At 46.8% G+C, this 7,233-nt stretch overlaps 1 pseudogene; it reads left to right on the top strand.

Moving 5' to 3' along the window:
* The first annotated feature begins 6,026 nt into the window (after positions 1–6,026).
* On the top strand, positions 6,027–6,675 carry LOC138076363 (refilin-B pseudogene; annotated as a pseudogene).
* The last annotated feature ends 558 nt before the right edge of the window (positions 6,676–7,233 follow it).

Below are 7,233 nucleotides of genomic sequence, written 5' to 3'. Positions count from 1 at the left end.
TTCATTCTGATCTCTAGTATTCAAAAGCATCTATATCAGGCCCACAGCATCCAGGACTCGGCGTCTGCTCAGAGCAGCACACTCCAGCCCCTGAGTGCTCAGCTCAACACTTATTTCTGGCATGTCTGCTCTGTGCCAGGCCCTGAGCTGAGAGACGGGAGTATGAAGACGAATAAAACACCATCCCTGCACACTTAAAAGCTGCCAACCAAGAGGTGAGTGCTCCAGAATGAAGGGTTCTTGCAGCAGCCAACGTATCCATCAGCACATATAAAATAATAATAGTAACAAACAACCACCATTTATGAACTGCCAGGTGCTTTATGTAACAGATTTCACGCCCCCCCCCCTTAATTGCTATTTAAAACCACAACTGCCTGCAGCTACTTTTTTTCTGTTAGGGGAGTGGCATAATTTTTCTCTGGGTATACAGGATCTTTGTTTAGAAAATACTTAATAAGTTGCTTTGGCATGAAGAATGAAACTCCCCGGGGCTAGGCAAGACAAAGGAGCTGAATTGCTTTGCAAATTAGAGTGGGGAAAACGTGGCAGCAGGGCAAGGGAGGGAGGTCTGAAAACAGGAGAAAGGAAGGAGATGTTAGGAAGTATAGTTAGGGAGATCTATGCTGTTTTTGTTTTCCCAGATTCTGTTCCTTAGGGTACCACCCCTTTGCCTTCCTAACCTCACACATTCTTCAGCTTTTACCTTTCAAAAATTACTTCCTCATACCACACACAGCCTTCAAAAGGAATGAGCCAAATCTCTATAGACGTGGGAAAAGGCACAGGATATATTGTGAAGTAAGAAAAAGTAACCAGCAGAATAGATGCTTAGTAGAGTGTCGTTTTTTAAAAAGGAGTTCCAAAGACGTATTTACAACTGGCTACACATGGAAAATTCCTATAAAACTACATAACACTATTAACAGCTGTTACTACTAGGGATAGTGGTAGGAAATATTCAGAAGCTTTTATTTTCAGTTTTTACCCTTTCTACCTTCAAGCATTTTATCAAGAGATTTTATCCCTTTTTCAAAAGCCTTTTCCTCCAAGCAGCCTTCCCTGACTGCTATAGTCCATCAGGTACCCAAGGTGTCCTGCCCTCCTCTGTTGTGACATTTAGACCTTTGTAATTCCTGCTCCTGACCTCTCCCACTCCTCTACCTCCTGCACCCACTGTACTCTCCCCAGCTCCTAACTGACAGGCACCAGGAACTCCTAGGAGAGTGCTTGACATAGCTGTTAACTGAATGAATAAATTTTTCCACCTCCCAAAGAGTTTTTCTCCAACCTTGCTTTGGATCTTCCAGAGAGAGGAAGCACACACAACCCAGCCCTACCTGTGTGTGCTGCTCAGGCCCTGCTCGTGGTATTCCAGCTAACTCTCTGCCCCGAGCAGGGTGAGATGCCCTCTTTCTTCATTCTAGAGATAAGTGGAAAGGCAGCAGCTGCTGCCCTCTTCAGAGCCTCAGCCTTGAGCGATGCTGAAACACCCAAGACCAGGGCAAACTGTGAGAAGTGTGAGCAGGTGAGGGAGCCAATTACCGGAACTGGCCAGGGCAGCCTGGCTGACCTCAGCAGGAGCAGGGATGGCCCTCCCTTTCCATCTTCCTTTTCTTTCTGGCAGCAGGGGAGGAGGAGACCAAGGCCTAATTGCTTTCACCTTGAGAAAAATCTGCTGTTGACCATGTGCGGAGAGAATCACTCAGTTATACAGCAGGGGCTCCAGATGATACCAGATCAGAAAGGCTGACATTTTCCCTGAGGCCCACGCTAACGACTAAGGGGAAGAGACATCCTTGGCCTACTGCCTCCCCCTTGCTCAGGCTCACCAATCACAGTGTCAGCCCATTGCTGGCATTCTTTCTGCCCAGAACCCCGCAGGGAAATTTCGAAGTCTGCCTCCTCCCCACCAAGGCTGCTGTCACTAAGATGATGCTTTCACTGGGTTTTGCCCAGGTCAGAGTGAGGGCTCTGGGAGAGAATTAGAGCTGTCTCACAGGCGCCAATGGCCAGGTGGACACCTCTATCAATCCAGCCAGCCTCTACCCACCAAGCTCAGACAGGAAAAGTGATGCTGGCCACTGGGACTGCCAGGGAGCGCCACTGGCCAGCCACGGGTGCCCGATTCTGCCCAGACACTTCTAACAATTAAGGCAATGGATGAACTCTCAAGGCTTCCTCCATCCCTGAGGAAAAGCAAATTCAAAAGCCACACAGTGTTCTCAACCCCTGCAGAGAAACAGGGAACGTAATAAAGAGAAAGCACTGTAGCTCAGGACAGCAGTCTTGAAGTGATGCTATGCAGGGAGTCTGCCACCAGAAGCTCAGCATTTGAGTCACTGAAAATCACCCAGGAATTACGTGATACTGCATATGATACGATGAACAACATAAAGTCTAGGAGCACTAGCTAGTCACCTATTGGAGCCCAAGTAGAAGTTTCCTTTAGGAAATTCCTTTTATTTTATTTATTTATTTATTTATGGCTTTGCTGGGTCTTCATTGGGCTTCCCTGATAGCTCAGTTGGTAAAGAGTCCGCCTGCAATGCAGGAGACCCTGGTTCGATTCCTGGGTCAGGAAGATCTGCTGGAGAGGGGATAGGCTACCCACTCCAGTATTCTTGGGCTTCCCTGGTGGCTCAGCTGGTAAAGAATCTGCGTGCAATGTGACAGACCTGGGTTTGATCCCAGGGTTGGGACGATCCCCTAGAGAAGGGAAAGGCTACCCACTCCAGTATCCTGGCCTGGAGAATTCTATGGACTGTGTCCATGGCGTCGCAAAGAGTCGGACGTGACTGAGCGATTTTCACTTTCACTTTGGGTCTTCATTGCTTTGCTCCGGCTTTCTCTGGTTGCAGTGAGCAGGGCCTACTCTTCATTGTGGTGCACGGGCTTCTCATTGCAGTGGCTTCTCTTGTTGCAGAACACAAGCTCTAGAGCGCAGGCTTCAGCAGCTGTGGCACACGGGCTTAGTTGCTCCACAGCATGTGGAATCTTCCAGGACCAGGGACTGAACCCATGTCCCCTGCAAAGGCAGGCAGGTTCTTAACCACTGGACCACCAGGGAAGTCCTCCTTTAAGAAATTCTCAACGGACTCCCCTGGTGGTCCAGTGGTTAAGACTCCTCGCCTCCACTGCAGGGTTCAATCCCTGGTTGGGGAACTAAGATCCCACATGCCAGGTGATGCAGCCAAAAGAAAGACATTTTTGAAAGGCAAAAGACCACAGCTCCACACATAGGCCATTTCAACCACTTTCTAGCTGTGTGACTCTGGTACCTTTCTTATAGAGGAAGACTGAAGCTCAAAGAAGTAAATTAATTCTCCCAAGGCCTTAAAAGTGAAAGTGAAATTCATTTGGTTGTGTCAACCCAATGGACTGTAGCCTTCTAGGCTCCTCTGTCCATGGGATTCCCCAGGCAAGAATACTAGAGTTGGTTGCCATTTCCTTCTCCAGGGCATCTTCCCAATCCAGGAATCAAACCCAGGTTTCCTGCATTGAAGGCAGATTCTTTACCACCTGAGCTACAAGGGAAGGCTGCGTATGGATTTTATCAAAGCCAGTGGTCTCTTTCCTGTTGATTCTTCTAGCCATCTCTATACTGTTTGACCCTGATGGTCACTATTAAATTTTTTGAGACCTCCTGCCTGCCCCCTTGGTTTTCTTGACTCTGATCCCCTGATACTTCTCTCTCTCTTTCATCTCAGGCTCTTCATGCTCCTTAGCTTACTCCCTATTATTCTGTCATTTGCTTTCCACATTCTACCTTCTCTCCCCCCGAGAAAGGCCACAACACAGTCAACAAAGCAAGCTCAGTCTATCCTTGATCCTGATCTCAAAGGTATCATTATTCTTCCAGCAACCACAAGTCAAATCCTAGATTCTTTTCTGTTTCCTTTCCTGTCTTTCTGAATCTACTCGGTTGCCAAGCATCTCTATTTTTCCTTCAAAATATTTCTCACATGTACCTCCTTCTTTTCCATCTTTCCTCTTGCCATTTAAAGACCAATACCAACCCAGATCTTATCTAGTTTAAGTAGCTAATTCCAATCTATCTTGAGTATTACAGCTGACCTGAAAAGTTCACTTTAATCATACCAGATAGTCTCTTTTCACCACTCTTTCATCTCCACTCAAAATTCTATTAAGGTTGTTTCCTTCCTCCAAAGGCACTCAAGGGCTTTCATATCTGATTTTCTGCATTTGACTTTCCTTCAGGCCCCAACCTAGATTCTTCACCACATGCACGCCTTCTCCATGTCTATTTTCTCTCCTTTGCATCTGCAGCCTCCTCAGTCTGAAGTGCCATTTCCTGTCATATTAAAATTCGGTCCATTCTAGCTCAAACCTCCACTCCTCCCGGCGGCCTTCCCTGCCCACTCCAGGGTGTAGTCATCACCTTCTCTGAGTTTCTCTGATGATATTGGTGTGGTCCTTGCGATAGAGCTCTGCCTGTTTGAGGAGTCGGTTGATGCCTACTGGGACACCTGCCTGTGCCTTCAACTCACACCACAGGGCAGAGTTGGCATCTTGTACATCCACTTGGATGACACAGCATAGTGTCATAACAATTTGGAGGTGGACAGACGTGTTCTCATCCTGACATGTCACTTTCCCACTTGTTGCAAGACCAACCTCTCCCAGGCTTCCTCATCTGAAAAATGGCGGTCATAATGGCCTCATAGATTTGTTGTGAAGATTCAAAGATAATGTATGCAAATAACTCTGCACAATGCCTGGCACCCAGTCTACATTCAATAAAAGGTAGAGATTATTATAGTTCCTGGCACCTTCCAGTCTAAGTATTACTTATGCATTCCTACTCATTTGCATAGCCAAATAGTAATTTATATAGACTGTGATATTTTACTATAGGTATATCTGCTTTCAAAACAGCTCTCCTTTCCCAACTTTCCATTTTTATAAATGGCATCACTGTTCCAAGGCTCCCAGGCTGAAACCTTGGCAGTGTACTCAGCTTTTCCTGCTCTTTCATGTGCCAAACTCGTTGGCACTTAACCACGGGCTGTCTCTAACTGTTCTGAGAATGTCTTAGCTCCCTGTTGAGACTGTAAATGCTTGAAGAGCAAGAGCTCTGACTTACACTGCCTTGGTATCTATTATACTGTCACGGAGCAGGAACTCAATACATATTTGTTTTCTGACAAGATTCTATCAACAAATTAATTTACAGGGGCAGGTGTGAAGGAGATACTACACCAATCTGAAACGCTGATCAGATATTCTGTGATTACGTTTTATCCAACATCCCTTCTCCACTCCATGAATTCCTCCTACTCATTAAGGCCCAAGTCAATAGTCTCCTTGCTGATATCTTCCATAAATATTATTTCCTTTCTTTCATTTAAACTACTTATTTAATTGCATAAGGTTTTAACCACTTTTTAAACTAAAAACTGAAAAAAAAACTGGAGTTCCTTGATGGTCCAGTGGTTAGGACGTGGGGCTTTCACTGCTGCGGTGGGTTCAATCTGTGGATGAGGAACTAAGAGCCCACACACACCAAGAAAGAACCTGAAAATGATACAGGTATAAAGTGATGATGAAACTTTTTCCTCTTAGTTTTATTTCTCAGAGATAACAACTGGGAACATTTTGGTGGGTATCCCTCCAGATCTTTTTCTGTTGCATTAGAAATTAATAGCCTCTACTAAGACAGGATATAAATTAAACTTTTAAAAATGATTGTGTTTCTCTGAGATTTTACATGCCCCCCAAAATGACCATTTTCTAGGCCATGGGGAAAAGGGATTAAAATAAATCCATGTTGTGCAATAAATGAGTAAAATTCAAATTTGTTCCATGGCAATTCGACATGCCTATCACACTGTACCGTTTGTATACACCTCTGCCTCCCAGCTAGATTTATACCAGAGCAGTAACTGACTTCCATTTTTATATTCCCAACACCTATTTTGCACATAGTAAGGATTCAACACATTTTAAGTGAAGAATGACTTAACTGGGGCAGGGGGTCAGGGTGCAGTGGCCTGGGCCCAGCCATGGGCACCACCCTGGTGAGCCGGCTTGGCCTGCAGGATGTGCCAAAGCACATGGACACGGAGAAGGGCAACAGCACCCTGGACAGTCCAGACTCAAGGCTTCTCCCTAGCCCCAGCCACTGGTCTCTCTTGGGGGCCCAGGGCAGCAAGGAGCTCGAACTAGCCCCCAGGGCTCTGGCCCAATGCAGGATCCCCCCATGGCCCTGAATCCAGCTTCTCTCTCTCCAACCCCCTGGTCTCTCGCTGCTCACCAAGGTTATGACCCCTGGCCTTTGGTGAAGGAGTGGTGTTTGACCCCTTACCACTAATGGAAGCAAGGTACACATCCTCTATCAAGTGCAACTCAGACTGGCACTTCATCGACAGTGTCCACCTGTCCCTGGGCTTGGCGGTGGCCTACCTGCAGCCAGATCATCTCTTGGATTCCCAGCTGCATGTGGCACATCTACAAGGCAGAGGTGCACTTCCGGCCCCGCCATGAGCCTGCCTGCTGCCTCAGTACCACCATCCTCTATCTGAAGTACCCCAAGGCTTCTACACCACCACCCTGCACGACAACTGCCGCAACACCCTGAGGAGGCACCTGTCCAGCGTGGAGCTCAAAGTCAGGGAGTTTCTGGGCTGTGTTTACCTGTTGGAGGAGAGCTGATTCGAGCACACTGAGAGGCCGGCCAGCTTTCTGGTCCAAGTAGGATTGGGCGAGGCTGCCCTCGGGTGTCATTCCAGCCCTAGAAAAGTCTAATCCAGAAAGTGTGAGTTAGTTGCTCAATCATGTCCAAGTCTTTGCGACTCCATGGATTGTAGCCCACCAGGCTCCTCTGTCCATGGGGATTCTCCAGGCAAGAATACTGGAGTGGGTTGCTGTTCCCTTCTCACCTCTAAGCCCAGCCTGAGGAATAACAACATGTCACAGCAGCTTCTAATTATTGGGGGAATTTGGTTTTTATAATTTTTCCAATTATTTTTTAAAGGAATGTATTTTCTAGTTTGCTATTAACATAGCTTCCCCCAAGGTGTGTTAGTCGCTCAGTCGTGTCCAACTCTTTGCTACCCCAAGGACTATACAAACCATGGAATTTTCTAGGCCAGAATACTGGAGTGGGTAGCTGTTCCCTTCTTCAGGGGATCTTCCCAACCCAGGGTTCAAAGCTGGGCCTCCTGCATTGCAGGCGTATGCTTTACTGTCTAATAGGGAAACCCTAAGCCT

This window comes from Capricornis sumatraensis, chromosome 3 (genome assembly GCF_032405125.1).
Source record: "Capricornis sumatraensis isolate serow.1 chromosome 3, serow.2, whole genome shotgun sequence".
Taxonomy (NCBI): Eukaryota; Metazoa; Chordata; class Mammalia; order Artiodactyla; family Bovidae; genus Capricornis; species Capricornis sumatraensis.
The sequence above is the reverse complement of the archived record's forward strand: the minus strand, read 5'-3'. Positions and strand labels throughout refer to the sequence as shown.